Below are 20,000 nucleotides of genomic sequence, written 5' to 3'. Positions count from 1 at the left end.
CTTCCTGTTCTTTTTGCAAAGTTGTCGGTCTAATATGCCCAAGAGGTGTTCAATAGAGTTCATATCTGGGGACTGACTTGGCCATGGAAGTTTCCTGATCCCATTTTGGCTCAACCAATTTTGTGTTGCTTGAGCAGTGTGACATGGAGATCCATCTTCCATAAATAGGAAGACATTTTTATCATTCCACCACCGGAGAATATTGGAATGAGTCCTTCCTTTAATATAGAAACATATTTGCCTGAATTGATGTTTCCTTGACCATCCACAAGCTCTGATCGACCATCACTCCAAATTGCACCCCACACCATTATTGAAATGTCCCTATGTTTCACTGTTGGCTGCAGTCTTTTGAGCTCAAACTCTTGAGTACAGAGTCTTCAGACCCACACACTTCCACTGTCAGAAAATAATGCAAATTGTGACTCATAAGAGAAAATGACAGTGCTCCAAAAGGCCACAAGTCTCTCCACCATCTCAAAAGCCCAATCCTTTCTGCGCTTGATATTGGCTGGATGAAGGAGTGGTTTCCTTGTTGCAGCTCTGCCATAGTAACGCATCTTGTGGAGATACCCAACAGCTGTTCTGGGCTTGACATCAGCTTGTGCTGCTATGTCAGAGGCCTTGCAACGCGGATCCTCTTCGACATTTCTTTTGACAAGACGCAAGGTTCTTTCTGAGAACCCGGGACGACCTGAATGAGGTTTTGTGCCCTTCTTGCCCTCTCTGGTGAATTATATGGTCACTCTATTAACAGTAGAAAGGGGTATTGATAGATTTTTTTATATTTTGCGTTCACTAAGTCCACCTTCATGTTGACCCACAATACAACCTCGCTGAAATTCAGATAACTCTGCTGCTCCTTTGGTTCGTGGCATGCTTGATTAACCTTATATGTAATCTGAAACATAAATCTAGGTAAATATAACATATTAGGTAAATATGAATAACACTATGCATTAAAAAGAGCAGAAATATATTTTTCTTGGTGTCTATTCAATTCTCTCATGTCTGTGTATATATGTATACACACAAACACACACTTACGTCGGACAGACGGCGAGGATTGACGTCCTGAAGAAAAAGTGAAATTTTCGTGGATCTCAACGCAAAGGAAGTACCTATTGTACTTGCAGGGAAGGGGATTGCTCGTGGTGTAGTGGGAAAGTGAGGAAAAGGGAGAAGGGGAGGGATTACTAAGGGAAATGGAAGGAAATGAGGAAGGAGAGGACTTGGTCCAGGCAGGCAGACGCCATGTAAACAAACGCGGGCCAGAGCAATTTAGTGACGATGAAGGGACTAACAAAAATGAAAGATTAGAAACTTAGATAGGAGCAACACAATAGAAGGTGAGGATAATAATTTCCATGGATTTAATAAGGGGGGGGCGGATACCAACCTCCCCCGACTGGTAAAACAGGAGGAAAAACTTGAACAAATGACCGAACATTGGGAGATTAGGTTCGGTAGAATGTCAAAAATTGCGCAAAGGGTTGAAAGATTGGAAGAACTAGAGAAGGCGAACAAAATCTTAACTAATGAAATAGAAGAACTAAAAACACAGTTAAAAGAAGTAAAAGAGGAGAATGAAGAATTAAAAAGGAACAATAAAGACAATAAAGAGGCAATACCAAAAAAGGCACAGGGGAGGAAGAAGATGCAGGGAAATAGTAAAGTTGCATTTACTGATATAATTAAACAGCAAATGAAAGAACAAACTGAAGACTCAGTTATCAAAGTGATGAGACAGAAGGAGAATATTGTAAGAGACTTAGCAGATAAAAAGAAATGTATAATTATATTAGGAATGGAAGAGAAACATAACCCAGATAGAACCACAAGAATCAATGAGGAAAATGAAAAAGTAAGCAGATTACTAGAATTAGCTCAGGAAGATGAACCTGAAATCATGAAACAAATTGAAGAGAAGTTTAGACTCGGAAAGTATAGTACAGATAAGACCAGACCAATTAAGATTAAATTCAGATCACAAACAACAGCAGAGAATATCTTGGCAAAAACAGGGAAGCTAGCAGCAAGTGAACTATATAAAAAAAGTATGGATAAAAAGAGAAATGAATAAAGAGGAAAGAGAGGAAGAAAAAATGAAAAGGAAAGAAGCCAAAGAAAAAAACGAGACCAGAACGGAGTCAGAAAAACAAGAATTCTACTGGAGAGTAGTGAACATGAAATTGAGGAAATGGACCATAACAGAGAGAAACAAAAAAGAAACAGAAAATACAATGGAAATAACAGAAAGTTAAGAGTATCCTACAGAAATATAGATGGATTAATAACAGGACTGAATGAACTGAACGAGTATCTGATGGAAAAAGATCCGGACAAAATTAAAAGGTCCACTACCACCCAACAGCATAGGACACAATACATATAATTATTGGATTAGAAACAGAGAGATAAAACAAGGGGGTGGAGTTATGTTCCTGACTAAGAAAGATATAAACGTGAAGAATGTCCCATATGGAAAGAATAGAGTAGAGATGATTATGATAGAAGTAGAAGAGCAGAAAATTTGTAATAAACTACGTGCCCCCAAAAACAGCCTCGTGGGAAGAGAGTGAACAGAAAAGTATGTTAGAAGACACAAGAATAACATTAAACAAGATCATGGAAGATGGAGGAAGAATATTTATGATGGGCGACTTTAATTGCAAAGAAATCTGCTTGGAAGAGATGACCGTAAAGGGTGGAGAAGACTCATGGGGAAATGTTCTACTTGAGATGATTATTGACCACACAATGATCCAAGAGAACACTAGGTATAGAAATGAAGAAGAACCATCCAGACTAGACCTAATAATCACATCAGAACCTGAAATAGTGGAAAAGATAGAATACCAGGCACCAATAAGTAAAAGTGACCACATATTGATAGAACTAGAACTGAATGAGAAAAAATACATGAAAAGAAATAAACAATATAGAAAAGGAAGATTGATGTATGATTTTTTTTTTTTTTATAAAATAAGAGAATTCTTTCAAAATGAAAACTGGGAAAGAATACACAAAGAAGATACAATAGTAGAAGAGAAATGGAATATTTTGACAACAATTTATAAAAAAAAAAAAAAAGGAGTGGAAAAGTATGTCCCAAGACAAAAACAAGAAAAAGAATATGTAAAGTGCTGGTACAACAAAAGTTGTAGGGAGTTAGAAGACAAAAGAGACAAAGCTTGGACCAAATGGAAGAAATAAAAAAGACCTGAAAAATGGAAAATATATACTTGTTATAGAAATGAATATGTACAAGCGTGCAGAGAGGAAAAGAGAAAATATGAAAAAGATGTCATAGAAAAATGTAAAGATCAACCAAATCTATTCTACAGATTTGTAAACAACAAACTGAAAAACAAACAAGACTTGGAGAAATTAAGACAAGGAAGAGTTGAATACACAGAGGAAATTGAAATGGCGGAAATTATGAACAAGCATTTTAAATCAGTGTTTACAAGGGAGAATATACAACTGGAAGAGATCGAATGGAAAGAGAAAGTCCCCCCTATGAAAGAAATAGAAGTAACAAAGAATGAAATAATGAAACACTTGAGTAATCTTGATGTCAGAAAATCGCATGGACCAGATGAAATAGCAAACTGGATTTTGAAAGAATGCAGAAATGAACTGGCAGACAAAATACATAGCACAATAAATAGTTCCTTGAAAGAAGGAAAAGTTCCAGAAGATTGGACAAAAAGCAAATATAGTACCTATATATAAAGGAGGTAATAAAGAAGACCCTACCAACTATAGACCAGTCTCTCTAACAAGTACAATAGCAAAAATTTGTGAAAGAATTATCAAAAGTAAATGTGTAAAACATTTAGAAAAAAACAAGGTGCTTAATCCAAGGCAATTTGGATTCAGACAAGGACTATCATGCGTCACTAATTTAATATGTTTCTATTCAAGGTTAATAGATATAATACAAGAAAGAGATGGATGGGCTGATTGTGCATTTCTGAACCTAAAAAAAGCCTTTGACAAAGTACCACATAAGAAGTTGCTTAAGAAATTAGAAACTGAAGGAGGAATACAGGGCAAACTGCTTAAATGGATGGAAGACTTTTTGCAAGAAAGAAAAATGAGAGTAGTGATAAGAGACAAACACTCAAAATGGGATGACGTAATAAGCGGTGTTCCATAAGGAACAGTTCTGGCCCCAATAATGTTTGCTATATATATTAATGATATGGATGAAGAAATTGAAAGTTATATGAGCTTCTTTGCAGATGATGCAAAACTATTAAAAAAAGTGAACACGGAAGAAGATTGTGAGTCACTACAGAGTGATCTAAATAAAGTATGGGAATGGAGTAGGAAGTGGGAGATGGAGTCCAACACTAAAAAGTGAAGTATAATGGAATTTGGAAAAAGCAAAAACAGAATAACAGGATCATATAAATTGGGAGAAGAAGGCATAAAAAAAGTAGAAAATGAGAAGGACCTGGGAGTCATTGTTATGAATAATATGTCAGCTGAGAAACATATAAATAAGATTTTTGGAGAAACTTATAATTTAATAAGAACAATTAAAGTGGCATTTACATACCTGGATGAAGAAATGGTGAAGAAAATTCTAATCACTCTGATAAGACCAAGATTGGAATATGCTGCAACGATGTGGTCACCAAGTACATAAAAAATGTATAAAAAAAAAACTTGAAAGAATACAAAGAGCAATTACAAAATTGGCACCAACACTCTCAAAACTATCATATGAAGAGAGACTAGCAAAACTTGAACTACAGACACTAGAGCAAAGAAGAGAGAGAGGAGATTTGATAGCTATTTACAGAATCATGAAAGGCATAGAAATTATTGATAGAGAGAATCTGATAAAATGGGATGATAGAAATACAATAGGGCACGGAAAGAAAATCAAGAAAGACAGCTATAGAAGAGATGTGAAAAAGAACAGATTTCCTCACAGAGTAATAGACAGTTGGAACAAGTTAGATGAGAAAGTGGTGTGTGCAAAAACAATACATGAATTTAAAAATAGTTTAGATAAAATGAGATATGAAGACGGGACATCACGAGCATAGCTCCCCTACCCGTAAAATACAACTAGGTACAACTAGGTAAACACACACACACACACACACACACACACACACACACACACACACACACACACACACACACACACATATGTATATATATATATATATATACATATACATATATATATATATATTGAGAGATATTCATATATATACATATGTATATATACATATCTATCTATATATATTATTTCTTTGTCGCGGCTCGTGCCGCTTAAATTCTTCTTATCGGCTTAAGAAACCTGCACAGCGAAGCTATAGCGATAATCCCATACCACACTCCTGGTCATATGGCCATTTCCCGAAGGTTGAGTGTGGTTTGAATTTTCCGCCAAAATCATCGGAAATTTAAAATTCCCGGCTCTGTGCAGGCATGCGCATTGTCGACCCCACCTCCCCCTCCCTATCCCCTCCCTTCTTACCCGGCTAGCTCGAGCCGGGCGTCGCGTCACATCAATGAGAAATGAAGGCTTCGCCTGTGGGAGGAGGGAGGGACCCTAAATCTGTGCAGGTTTCTTAAGCCGATAAGAAGAATTTAAGCGGCACGAGCCGCGACAAAGAAATATTATCGGCTGAAAGAAACCTGCACAGCGAAGCTATGCATGAGACGAGGACAGGTGGGAGGAGAGGTGAAGCCTGAATCAAACCGTTATTACGTGTGTTTTTCCTATGGGAGACTTATTCATTTTATCACTCAGTAGAGGGGAGACAGAAACGTCAAGTACCCACGCCGAAGAATGTGACATGCACAACATTGCACTGTTCACACAATGCGTAAATTATACGAAATTTGTATCCTGTTCAACGGTTCCTGGCCCCTCCCCACTCCTCGGTCGCCCTTTGCCCCCTCCTTTTTTTTTGAGATGAGAGGGGTGGAGCCGTTTCCATGGCGACACATGGGACAGGGGCGACCGAGTGGTAGAGACACCGTGTCCCCAAGGGAGTCGTCGATGTCCAGTCCCTAGGTCCCGCACCCGCTCCACAGAGTGGGTGCGGAGAAACTCCAGCGATGCCACAAAGTCCCTGATGCTGTGGGTGTGCGGGGCATGGCCCGGGTTGGCTCTCTCCCAAAAAAACGGAAGGGCAGGTGCGCCCGGGACCTCGGGGTTAGGGGAATCCTAAATTTCGAGTTGTAGAAGATATGATCCTCAGAAATCTCTTCCGTGTGGTCCACGTAGTCTTCGAACGCACGGACCGGGCGCAGTGGATGTGGGCGTCCTCCCTCCCGGAAGGACTGTATTCTGAGAGGGCCGATCATGTCGTCCGCTCGGCCGTTCCTGGCCAGGAATGTTGGTGATGGAGAGAGGGTTAGGGCCGAGCTGTCCTCCTCCAGTTTGGAGACGGACGGGTGGCGGGTGATTGCCGCCAGCTGTGAAGCCCTGTAGTCCGTAGTCAAGGCGAGCAGAAAGGCGACGCGTCGAGGGAAGTGTTCTTCCTCCATAATGGCCCTTTCGAACGCCAGGTACTGCAGAACACGATGCAAGGACCAGGCCAGGACCGGTTGATGTCTCGGCTCTCTCGAGGCGCTGATCCCCTTCATTAGGAGGGTTTACGCCCTCTGTGGCACTCGGATGTTCATGCCAAAGCGTAGCGGATCAGTGAGGGCTGTATAATGAGGCAAGATAGTCGCCGGTGCCCTGTTGGTGGAGGTAGCCAGCCAAGTCAGGAAGTCCGGGACCATGCTGGCGGAGTTGGTCACCATCGCGCGTCTCCGAAGGCAGTTCCGGAATCTCCGTCAGCAGGACCCACACTGCCGCACTGAGGACGGAAGGTGAGCTCTGAGCATCTTGTCTGCTGCCTCTGTAGAGAAGAGTTGGCTGAGAGCTCCCCGTAGAAACTCCAATTATCAAGTTGGAGTGACGCTTGGAGAGGCGCGGTAAGGCTGTTGGCTAGGCAGGCTGACCCCAGTAGAAGGGGAGAAGGGCCCCATCTCATTAGCTCCCCGAACCACGGCTGGGTTGGCCAGTAGGGAGCTATCAGGAGGACCTGACCCTTGAAGGATCTGAGGGTCTGCATCACCTTCAGGAGGACTAGTGTCGCTGGAGGAGGAAAATGAATACGTACCTCCAGCTGTTCCAGTCCTCCGTGAAGGCGTCTGGGCCTCCTGTGCGTGTCCTTTGGATGCAGGTGAGGTAAAGGGGGAGCTGGGTCGTGTTTGGGGAGGCAAACAGGTCCACCTCTGGGGTGCCGTAGCGGAGGGAGAACGACTCGAACACTTGTGGGCGTAGTTGCTACACTACGTAGATATCTTGAAACCTGGATAGAGCGACCGGCGTAGGGCCCCCGACCGAAGCCAGGGACGCAACAACCTGTGGAGTGCTGAGGGTATCGGCCCGGGCAGGTCACGCGGGAGAAGCAGTATGCTCCTGTCGACCTCCCGTACCAGCCGTCGGCGCCCCAAGCGGCTCAGTGGAAGGGCCGGGGTCGCGAAGTTGAGGCCCCCCCCCCCCCGCCACCGAAGGAGGGAGGACGTGTGAGAGAAGCACGCTCTTTTGGCGCAGGGGAGCACCCGAAGGACGCTGACTGTGTCCCACTCAATCCCGAGCCAATAAAGTCTCTGTGTGGGAGCAAGGGCAGACCCGTCCCAGTCCACCCCGAACTCCACGTCCGCCAACACACTCAGAGCCACTGAGATGTCGGCCGATGCACCCTCCCCGGTGGGCAAATGCATCAACTAGCCGTCTAGGAACATGAGTGTGGAGACGCTTGCTTCCGTCCAACGTACGCCTACCACTCTCACTAGTTTCGTGAAGATCCTCGGGGTAAGCGAGAAACCGAAAGGGAGTATGCGAGGCCAAGTTCGTTTCCGAGCGACCTCGTCCGTGGGCGTTAGTCAAGAGGCTTCGTCCTGGGTGAAGACGTTCCCTGAGCGTCTCCCACGAAGACGGGCCTGGACCCTCGGTATGTATCCAACTCACCCCAAGTCTTCCCGCGGGAAGTTCTCGAAGCCCGTGGCGAGCGTCTTCATCCAATAGTGTGCTATGGCAATTTGTGACGTCTCATCACCCACAAGCGGACTTCTATATGTTTAATACCTAGTGACATCATGTGATTATACTGTGACGTCACCGGATTGATCATGGCGCCATAGGATCGTCTCGTGACGTCACAGGGACACAAATTGACGTCATAGGACTACATGGTGACGTCAATTTATCACAATGACGTCATCTTATCATACCGTGACATCACTGAGTCACAGTGAGCGTTGAAATAAATTTTGACATGGTAAAATTCTGGACCATCATGACTGTAGATTAAATTAAGTTGAATAGGAAAAGTCATGTTCATTTCGACCTAAGTCACAGTGAGCGTCGAAATTAATTTTAACATGGTAAAATTCTCGACCATCATGACTGTAGATTAAATTAAGTTGAATAGGAAAAGTCATGTTCATGTTGACCTGAGTCACAGTGGGCGTTGAATTAGTTTAACATGGTAAAATTCTTGACCATCATGACTACAGATTAGCTTAAGTTGAATAGGAAAAGTCATGGTCATTTCGACCTAAGTCACAGTGAGCGTCGAAATTAATTTTAACATGGTAAAATTCTCGACCATCATGACTGTAGATTAAATTAAGTTGAATAGGAAAAGTCATGTTCATGTCGACCTGAGTCACAGTGGGCGTTGAATTAGTTTAACATGGTAAAATTCTTGACCATCATGACTACAGATTAGCTTAAGTTGAATAGGAAAAGTCATGGTCATTTCGACCTAAGTCACAGTGAGCGTCGAAATCAATTTTAACATGGTAAAATTCTCGACCATCATGACTGTAGATTAGCTCAAGTTGAATAGGAAAAGTCATGTCCATTTCCACCTGAGTCACGGTGAGCGTCGAAATTAATTTTAACATGGTAAAATTCTCGACCATCATGACTGTAGATTAGCTCAAGTTGAATAGGAAAAGTCATGGTCATTTCGACCTGAGTCACAGTGAGCGTTGAAATTAATTTCAACATGGTAAAGTTCTTGACCATCATGACTATAGATTAGCTTAAGTTGAATAGGAGAAGTCATGTCCATTTCGACCTGTGTTTTTTTTTTTTTCCAAGGTCAAGGCATTTTATTTATGTAATACCTAGCACTTTGCGCCAACTTAAACTGTACTATTTAAAACTGATTTTCCTCTTCTCATTACACTAAATGATTGTAGTTTCTTTGAACTAATTTATACTCATTTTAACTAACACTCGACTCCCTAAGTCTAAAGTTCTTTTGTGTTTTACTTGGGGGTGGAACATCAGGTAAGTCATCTTTAAACTCAAGCCAAGTGAAGTTGATAAGAGGTTGGCTGTGGCTCACGAGAAGGGCTGGGTGGCGGTTTTTTTTTTTTTTTTTTTTTTTTTTTTTTTTTTTTTTTTTTTTTTTTTTTTTTTTTTTTAAGAAACCTGGAAGGAGGGTGGTGCCGTGAGGCGTTAGAAGACCATTGAAGCTCGGAGGTATGGGGCTGCCGAGGCCTGATGATCCTCGGGGAGCCATCCTCCGTATCATAAGACACGTCCCCTTGTCCTCCAAAGAGGCCCGGGTTCTTACCACGGACGACTTGAGGACGTATGGGGAACGGAGTACGAGTGGAAAAGGTCAAAGTCTACGCCTAGGGCCTGACAAAGAAAGTTATAAGGCGTTAAAGGACCATTATTGGTCGAAGGTATGGGGCTGCCGAGGCCTGATGACCCTCGGGGCGTCACCCTCCGTATCATAGGACACGTCCCCTTGTCCTCCGAAAGGCCCGGATTCTTACCACGTACGACTCGAAGACGTATGGGGAACGGATTACGAGTGGAAAAGGTCAAAGTCTACGCCTAGGGCCTCACAAAGGGAGCCATTAAGGCGTTAGAGGACCATTATTGGTCGGATGTATGGGGCTGCCGAGAGGCCTGATGACCCTCGGGGGCACCCCCTCCGTACCATAGGACACGTCCCCCTCTCTTCCGAGAGGCCCGGGTTCTTACCGCGGACGACCCGAAGACGTATGGGGAACGGATTACGATCGTATAAGGTCAAAGTCTACGCCTAGGGCCTGACGAAGCAAGCTATGAGGCTGTTAGAGGACCATTGATGACCGGAGGTTTGGGGCTGCCGAGAGGCCTGATGACCCTGGGGGGCGCCACACTCCGTACCATAAGACACGTCCCCCTGTCTTCAAAGAGGCCCGGGTTCTTACCACGGACGGCCTGGAGACGGGGACGTATTGCGATCGTATATGGTCAAAGTCTACGCCTAGGGCCTGATACAAACCGTGAGGCAATAGAGGACCGATGATGGTCAGAGGTATGGCGCTGCCGAGAGGCCTGATGACCCTGGGGGGCGCCACACTCCGTACCATAAGACACGTCCCCCCCGTCTTCAAAGAGGCCCGAGTTCTTACCACGGACGGCCTGGAGACGGGGACGTATTGCGATCGTATATGGTCAAAGTCTACGCCTAGGGCCTGAAACAAACCGTGAGGCAATAGAGGACCGATGATGGTCGGAGGTATGGCGCTGCCGAGGGGCCTGATGACCCTGGGGGGCGCCACCCTCCGTACCATAAGACACGTCCCCTGTCTTCCGAGAGGCCCGGGTTCTTACCACGGACGGCCTGAAGACGGGGACGGATTGCGATCGTATATGGTCAAAGTCTACGCCTAGGGCCTGATACAAACCGTGAGGCAATAGAGGACCGATCATGGTCAGAGGTATGGCGCTGCCGAGAGGCCTGATGACCCTGGGGGGCGCCACACTCCGTACCATAAGACACGTCCCCTGTCCTCCGAGAGGACCCGGGTTGTTTACCAGGGACGGCTCGAAGACGGGGACGGATTGTGCTCGTATAAAATCAAAGTCGAAGAACGAGACCAACCAGCAGCCAAGCGGAAAGCGATAAAACTAACAGACGATTAACCAGCAGGAAACGGGACCGCCTGCTCCCATGTGGGCAGCGAGTTAACCACTCGGTCCCGTTTCCGCGATCTAAGTGACGCGACGCCCGGCTCGAGCTAGCCGGGTAAGAAGGGAGGGGATAGGGAGGGGGAGGTGGGGTCGACAATGCGCATGCCTGCACAGAGCCGGGAATTTTAAATTTCCGATGATTTTGGCGGAAAATTCAAACCACACTCAACCTTCGGGAAATGGCCATATGACCAGGAGTGTGGTATGGGATTATCGCTATAGCTTCGCTGTGCAGGTTTCTTTCAGCCGATAAATATATATATATATATATGTAGATGTATGTATTTACAAATATGTAAGAGGCTGGTAGATGAAAGTAGACAAGTAGTAGACAAGTAGGTAGATAGAGGGGCAGGTAGCGAGAAATTCCTTTTACGAGTTTTTTTTTTTTTTTTTTTTTTTATATATTAGCCGCGACGGAGTTGCAGAGCTGCATAATCTCGCTCACCGTCTAAAGTTTGTAAACAGAAGTTAGGGTATCGATATTGGCGCTGATATGACGAAATGTATACACTAAGCCACTCCGCTTCGTGACCAAGATTGCTTGTGTAAGTAGTATTGTTTGTTATAGTGATTATTTATGACACCGTCTTTACAAGAAACCACGTCATTTACCAACATAATTGTACCGTTGAGAACTGTGGGTCTCAAACGACGAGGACAAAACTTACAAGACGATTAACTTGCCACCTATAACATGGAGCCATAATGAATCACTATAACACCAAATATGATACTTCCCTCACCCGCCAAAACTTAGAAGAAGGAACAGTAATAATTGACAGAGAAAGACTCCGCAGATTAGCATTTATTGAAGCAATTTACATAGCAGAATTAAAACCAACCATGAACATACACAGCATAGACCTCCAGAGTCTCCCATCCCAAAAGCGCAAGTGACCTCTCCTAGTGATTCCTGATGGCTATGAAACAGACAATCAGGAAGACCGCTTTACACGATACCATCCAAGCAAACAGAAACAAAATAATATATAAATGTCACACACATACACCCAAACAATTAGCCTGAAGATGGTCTCCAGACAAGAGCGAAACGTTGCAACAACATACGGACAGCTACTCAGCAAACTAACTGTCCAACACCGTAAACTAGCAAGAGAAATAGAAGTTCTCAACAAAAAGATAAACAGTTCAGAAACAACAATATTATTTAATCTCGTCTGTCAACAAGAGAATATATATATATATATATATATATATATATATATATATATATATATATATACACATACTTATATATATATATATATATATATATATATATATATATATATATATATATATATGTGTGTGTGTGTGTGTGTGTGTATTTTTCACTTGGTCTTTGGATCACGTGTTGGACTCGTGATCGACAGCTATTTCCCTCCTGGAAGAGAGCTCAGAGCTCGTAGGTCCGATCTATGGGTAATGCTATGACCTTGCACACACACACACCCCCAACTCCCCGCCCACGAGAGTTGGAATAACACCCCTCAGCGCTGCGATACTGATATTATTTCAGCCCCGGGCGAGGATCGAACCCGGACCTCCGTAGTGGCAGACCAGAGCTCTAACCACAGCGCCATGTGTGTGTGTGTGTGTGTGTGTGTGTGTGTGTGTGTGTGTGTGTGTATACATATATATATATATATACATATATATATATATGTATGTATATATTTATTTATATACAGGGTGGGCCACAAAAAGAGGGGGGGAAATAAACTCATATTTTCTAAGAATATATCTTTTTCTTTCTTATTTTCAGGTGAGGTAGACAGAAGACCTGCAAGTTTTGTCTGACAGCAGGATGGACCACTACAATCCCTTTTCAGTGGAAGAGAAGACCAGGATTGTGGAGCAGTATTTTGCAACTAAGTCGCCTATACTGGTTCAAAGACAGTTTCGTCGCGAACATCATGAGAAGAAATTTCCACATCGTCATACTATCACACGCTTGGTAGAAAAGTTTAGAAACACTGGAAGTGTGATTAACAACAACAAAGGCCATTGTGGTCCAAAAGTCACAGCGAGGACGCCAGCTAACATTAAAGACGTCAGGGACCACTTGCAACAGTCGCCCCGCAAGTCCACCAGACGGCTGTCACAGGAAGTGGGCATTTCCAGGACATCTGTCCGCCGAATCATTCACAGTGACTTAAAGCTGTTTCCTTATAAGGTTCAGATTCTTCAAGCACAAACCAAAGCCAACAAGATTGAACGCTTTGAGTTTGGCCAAACCATTAGTGAACGTATTGAGAATGACCCTCAACTTTTGGACTGTCTTCCATTTGAGTGGGCATGTGAATAAGCAAAAATTTAGGTTTTGGGACAATGGACAGCCTCATGGACATGTTGAAAAACCTCTGAGTGTAGAAAAAATAACTGTGTGGTGTGCACTTGGAAAGAATGGTATTTTTGGCCCATACTTCTTTGAAGAAGATAATGGTCATCGAGTGACAGTGAATTCAGACCGATACATCGAAATGCTTCGAAGACGCTTCATTCCACCATTAAGGAGGAGAAGAGGTTTTTGACATGAACACCGTTATGTTTCAACAGGATGGTGCACCACCTTATTGTTCTGACCGCACTCTTCACTACCCTAGGCAACACTTTTCAGGTGACCGATTAATCTCAAGGAGGACCGACAATCCATGGCCGCCCTACTCCCCTGATCTCAGCCCGCTGGACTACTTTCTATGGGGCTACCTGAAGGAGAGAGTGTATGTGCACAATCCAGACACAATTGACAGATTGAAAGAAAACATAAGGAGAGAGATCCGGAGAATTCCTAACGACATGTTGGAGAGAGCTCTCAACAATTTCAATGTGAGAGTGGTGAATGTCATCCAGCAGTGAGGGGCCTGGATTGAACATATCATAAATCAATGACTACAGCAACAAAAAATTCATCAATTTGAAAATGCATTTGTACAATAAAACTTAGACACATCGTCCACGTCTGGTGAAAAAATCTTGCAAAAATTCATATATTTGTAGAAACTGTAACAATTTCATTTTGTCCCCCTTTTTGTGGCCCACCCTGTACATAATATATATATATATATACATATATATATATATATATATATATATATATATATATATATATATATATATATATATATATATATATATATATATATATACTGTATATATATAACTCCGCCATTGCCGGTCCCAAGCCCGGATGAGAAAGGAGGAGGGTCGCTACGACAGGAAAGGAAATTCGCATAAGACACTCCACAAACTAAGACTTGCAACAATTAACATCGCAACATATAGAGACAAAGAAGAAGAAATCTTGGAGATGATGAATGAAAGAAAGATAAACATTATAGGAATGGCAGAGACAAGAGATTGGGGAAAAGATGAAGGAAGAGACCTCGGAGGGGGATATACCTTAATGTACTGTGGATCAGAAAAGAGAGGAAGAAGGCACGGGGTAGCTATGATAGTGGGACCAAGACTGACACAGTATATTCAAGAGGTGAAATTGATGAACGAAAGCCTAATAAAGTGTACAATACGAATGAAAGGAAGAAAGTACAATATATATCAAGTGTATGCACTACAACAGGGAAGTCCTGAAGAAGAAAAAGAAAATTTCCTGGATCTTTTGGAGGAAGAGTATGAGATTCTCGATGGCGATATAGGACTTTTGATTGGTGATTTTAATACTAGAATTGGAAATGAAAGAGAAGGAATAGAATATATAATAATCGGGACATTTGGAGAAGAGATAAGAAACTCAGAAGGAGAAAAACTGATAGGCTACTGCATGAGAAATGGTTTGAAAATAATGAATGGCTTTTATCAACATAAAGAGGAACATAAATTCACTAGATATAGATGGAATCAAAATACAGGACAGTTTGATAAAAGATCAATTATCGATTACAGAATATGTTCAGACAGAAGAATTTTTATCAATATAAAGGTAATACCAGGAGTGAGTTTAGATTCAGACCACATATTATTAGAGGCTGATCTTAAGATCGGTAAGGTAAAACCACAGTAATGTAGAAAAAAAAAGTAATAAAAAAAATTTGCAAGAGGAAGATAAAAAGAATGCTTATAAAACTAAACTTACACAAATATTGGAAGAGCAAAATAATGAGTAAAAAGAAAGATGGAACAATTTGAAAAAAAAAATCAGTGAGGTAGCAGAAGAAACTTTAGGGGTAGAATGGATTGCAGGAAATAGGAAAAGACACACACCTTGGAGGAATGAGGAAGTCAAACAGGCAGTAAAGAACAAAATTTTAAAGTTAAGAAAGTGGCTAAGAAGACGAACACCTGAAAGCCGAGCAGAATATGTACTGGCAAGGAAAGAAACAAATCTTGCAAAAGATCGAGCAAAGACCGAGACATGGAAAGATCTGGGAGAGAGATTGGCAGAGGATTTGCAGAAAGAAAAAAAGTTATTATAGCAAAGTCATATAGGAAAAACAAGGCAAAACAATATAACATTAAATACCTAGAGGGGAATGTTTTTACGGATCAGGATGAGATAGACAACAGATGGACAGAATACTTCCAAGAGCTCCTAAATGCAGGAAATGAGGAACAATGCCAAGAGATGAAGGAATATTTAGATGGAGAAGAACATGATGAAATCGCAGAAAAAGAATTTGAATGGGCATTGAAAGAAATGAAGAATTCCAAAACACCAGGAATTGATGAAATATCAATAGAGCGAATAAAGGAAGGAGGAAATGTAGTACAGCAAAATGTATTGAAGCTCATAAATAAGATCTATAGAGAAGGAACAATACCAGAGGAATGGGGGTAAAACCCTAATAGTCCCAATTTTCAAAGGTAAAGGTGATGCTGGAAATTGTAACAACTATGGAGGGATTTCCTTCATACCCCGTAAAGCTATATAAGAGAATAATTGAGAGAAGAGTAAGAGACCTTGTAAAGTCATTTTTAGGAGATGAGCAGCATGATTACAGAAGTAATAGGTCAGTAACGGACTTCACTTTTGGACTAAGGAATGGTGATAAAGGAGGCTTTTGATTCAATACCTCGCGAAAAGGTATGGAGATGTATGGAGGAGAGGTATGGTGACAAGGGACATCTAAAGAAATCTATAAAAAACTTTGTATTACCCTTGTGTGTGCTTTTTTTTTTGCAGAAAAGTGGTTCCCTGTAGAAACAAGGGTTAAACAAAGAAGTATGTTATCCCCTCTGCTGTTTATAGCGTATATGAAAACTTTAATAGAGGATTTTAAAGAAGATAAAGAAGAAAACTATAAGAACAGACTAATGGTTTATGCAGATGATATAGCTGAATATATATATATATACATATATATATATATATATATATATATATATATATATATATATATATATATGTATATATATATGCATATATGTATATATATATATATATATATATATATATATATATATATATGTGTGTGTGTGTGTGTGTGTGTGTGTGTGTATTTACCTAGTTGTATTTACCTAGTTGTATTTTACGGGAAGGGGAGCTATGCTCGTGGGGTCCCGTCTTCATTTCTCATTTTATCTAAACAATTTTTAAATTCATGAATTGTTTTTGCACACACCACTTTCTCATCTAACTTGTTCCAACTGTCTATTACTCTGTGTGGAAAGCTGTTCTTTTTCAAATCTCTTCTATAGCTGTCTTTTTTTATTTTCTTTCCGTGTCCTCTTGTATTTCTGTCATCCCATTTTATCAGATTCTCTCTATCAGTAATTTCTATGCCTTTCATGATTCTGTAAATAGCTATCAAATCTCCTCTCTCTCTTATTTGCTCTAGTGTCTGTATTTCAAGTTTTTGTAGTCTCTCTTCATATGATAGTTTTGAGAGTGTTGGTGCCAGTTTTGTAATTGCTCTTTGTATTCTTTCAAGTTTTTTTATACATTTTTTTGTACTTGGTGACCATATTGTTGCTGCATATTCTAATCTTGGTCTTATCAGGGTGATTAGGATTTTCCTCACCATTTCTTCATCCAGGTATGTAAATGCCACTTTGATTGTTCTTATTAAATTATAAGTTTCTCCAAAAATCTTATTTATATGTTTTTCAGGTGACATATTATTCATAACAATGACTCCCAGGTCCTTCTCATTTTCTACTTTTTTAATTCCCTCTTCTCCCAAATTATATGATCCTGTTATATTTTTTTTTGCTTTTTCCAAATTCCATTATACTTCACTTTTTTGTATTGAACTCCATCTCCCACTTCTTACTCCATTCCTGTACTTTATTTAGATCTCTCTGTAGTGATTCACAATCTTCTTCAGTTTTCACTCTTTTCAGTAGTTTTGCATCATCTGCAAAGAAGCTCATATAGCTTTCAATTCCTTCATCCATATCATTAATATATATAGCAAACATTATTGGGGCCAGGACTGTTCCCTGCGGGACACCGCTTATTACTTCATTCCATTTTGAGTGCTGGTTTCTTATCACTACTCTCATTTTTCTTTCTTGCAAAAAGTCTTCCATCCAATTTAGTAATTTACCTTGTATTCCTCCTTCAGATTCTAGTTTCTTAAGCAACTTCTTATGTGGTACTTTGTCAAAAGCTTTTTTTAGGTCTAGAAATGCACAATCAGCCCATCCATCTCTTTCTTGTATTATATCTATTAGCCTTGAATAGAAACATATTAAATTGGTGACGCATGATCGTCCTTGTCTGAATCCAAATTGCCTTGGATTTAGTACGTTGTTTTTTTCCAAGTATTTTACCCATCTATTTTTGATAATTCTTTCACATATTTTTGCTATTGTACTTGTTAGAGAGACTGGTCTATAGTTGGTAGGTTCTTCTTTATTTCCTCCTTTATATATAGGTACTATATTTGCTTTTTTCCAATCTTCTGGAACTTTTCCTTCTTTCAAGGAACTGCTTATTATGCTATGTATTTTGTCTGCCAGTTCATTCCTGCATTCTTTCAGAATCCAGTTTGCTATTTCATCTGGTCCATGTGATTTTCTGACATCAAGATTACTCAATTGTATCAATATTTCATTCTTTGATACTTCTATTTTTTCCATAGGGGGGACTTTCTCTTTCCATTCAATCTCTTCAGGTTGTATATTTTCCCTTGTAAACACTGATTTAAAATGTTTGTTCATAATTTCCGCCATTTCCATTTCCTCAGTGTATTCAACTCCCCCTTGTCTTAATTTCTCCAAGTCCTGTTTGGTTTTCAGTTTATTGTTTACAAATCTGTAGAATAGTTTTGGTTGATCTTTACACTTTTCTATGACGTCTTTTTCATATTTTCTCTTTTCCTCTCTGCACGTTTGTACATATTCATTTCTATAACTGGTATATATTTTCCATTTTTCAGGTTTTCTGTCTTTTTTCCATCTGGTCCAGGCTTTGTCTCTTTTGTCTTTTAACTCCCTACAACTTTTGTTGTACCAGCATTTTACATATTCTTTTTCTTGTTTTTGTCTTGGGACATACTTTTCCACTCCTTTTTTGTAAATTTTTGTCAAAATATTCCATTTCTTTTCCACTGATGTTTCTTCTTTGTATATTTCTTCCCAGTTTTCTTGTTGAAAGAATTCTCTTATTTTATCAAAGTTTGTTTTTTCATACATCATTCTTCCTTTTCTATATTGTTCATTTCTTTTGATATATTTTTCTTCATTAAGTTCCAGTTCAATCAATATGTGGTCACTTTTACCTATTGGTGTTTTATATTCAATCTTGTCCACTATTCTAGGTTCAGATGTAATTAATAAGTCTAGCCTCGATGGTTCTTCTTCATTTCTATACCTAGTGTTCTCCTGTATCCATTGTGTCATTGTGTGGTCAATAATCATCTCAAGTAGAGCGTTTCCCCATGAGTCATCTCCACCCTTTACTGTCATTTCTTCCCAGCAGATTTCTTTGCAATTAAAGTCGCCCATCATAACTATTCTTCCTCCATCTTCCATTATTTTATTTAATGTTATCTTTGTGTCCTCTAACATACTTTTATGTTCACTCTCCTCCCATGAGGCTGTTTTTGGAGGCACATAATTGATCACAAATTTTCTGCTCTTCTTATCTCTGTCTTCCACTTCTATCATGATCATCTCTACTGTATTCTTTCCATATATGACACCTTTCACGTTTATATCCTTCTTAGTCAGGAACATAACTCCACCCCCTTGCTTTTTCTCTCTGTTTCTAATCCAATAATTGTATGCATCCTGTCCTACACTGTTGGGTGGTAGTGGACCTTTTAATTTTGTTTCTACAATTCCCATTATGTCCGGTTCTTTTTCTTTCAAATAATCATTCAGCTCATTCAATCCTGTTATTAATCCATCTATATTTGTGTAAGACACTCTTAGTTTTCTGCCACTTCTATTGTGTTCTCTGTTTCCCTTATGTTTTTCTTTTGTATGTCGAACTTCCTTAGTTTCATGTTCACTACTCTCCAATAGAATCTCTCTTTCTCTGACTCCGTTCTGTTCTCGTTTTTTGCCTTAGCTTCCAGTCTTTTCTGCTTTTCTTCCTCTCTTTCCTCTTTATTCATTTCTCTTTTTATCCATATCTTTTTGTATTGTTCACTTGTTGCTAGTTTCCCTGTTTTGGATAAGATATTCTCTGCCGTTGTTTGTGACTTGAATTTAATCTTAATTGGTCTGGTCTTGTCTGTGCTATACTTTCCGAGTCTAAATTTCTCTTCGATTTGTTTCATAATTTCTGGTTCATCTTCCTGAACTGATTCTAGTAATTGGCTTACTTTTTCATTTTCCTCTTTGATTCTTGTGGTTCTATCTGTGTTGTGTTTCTCTTCCATTCCTAATATAATTATACATTTCTTCTTGTCTGCTAAATCTCTTACTATATTCTCCTTTTGTCTCATCACTTTAATAACTGAGTCTTCAGTATGTTCTTTCAATTGCTGTTTGACTATGTCAGTGAATGAAACCTTATTTCCTTCTTGGGTTTTCTTCCAATTTTTACTTTCTTTAGCTATCGTTTCTC

At 40.5% G+C, this 20,000-nt stretch overlaps 1 protein-coding gene across 4 annotated transcripts in view; it reads right to left on the bottom strand.

The window, feature by feature from the left end:
- Positions 1–20,000, bottom strand: part of LOC143023531 (caspase-8-like) — a 133,189-nt gene that overhangs the window by 70,953 nt on the left and 42,236 nt on the right. The gene's annotated exons all lie outside the window — the stretch shown is intronic.

The sequence above is a fragment of the Oratosquilla oratoria genome, unplaced genomic scaffold (assembly GCF_046742065.1).
Source record: "Oratosquilla oratoria isolate Oo_2021 unplaced genomic scaffold, ASM4674206v1 SCAFFOLD50, whole genome shotgun sequence".
Classification (NCBI taxonomy): Eukaryota; Metazoa; Arthropoda; class Malacostraca; order Stomatopoda; family Squillidae; genus Oratosquilla; species Oratosquilla oratoria.
This window is presented reverse-complemented; position numbering and strand designations above follow the sequence as displayed.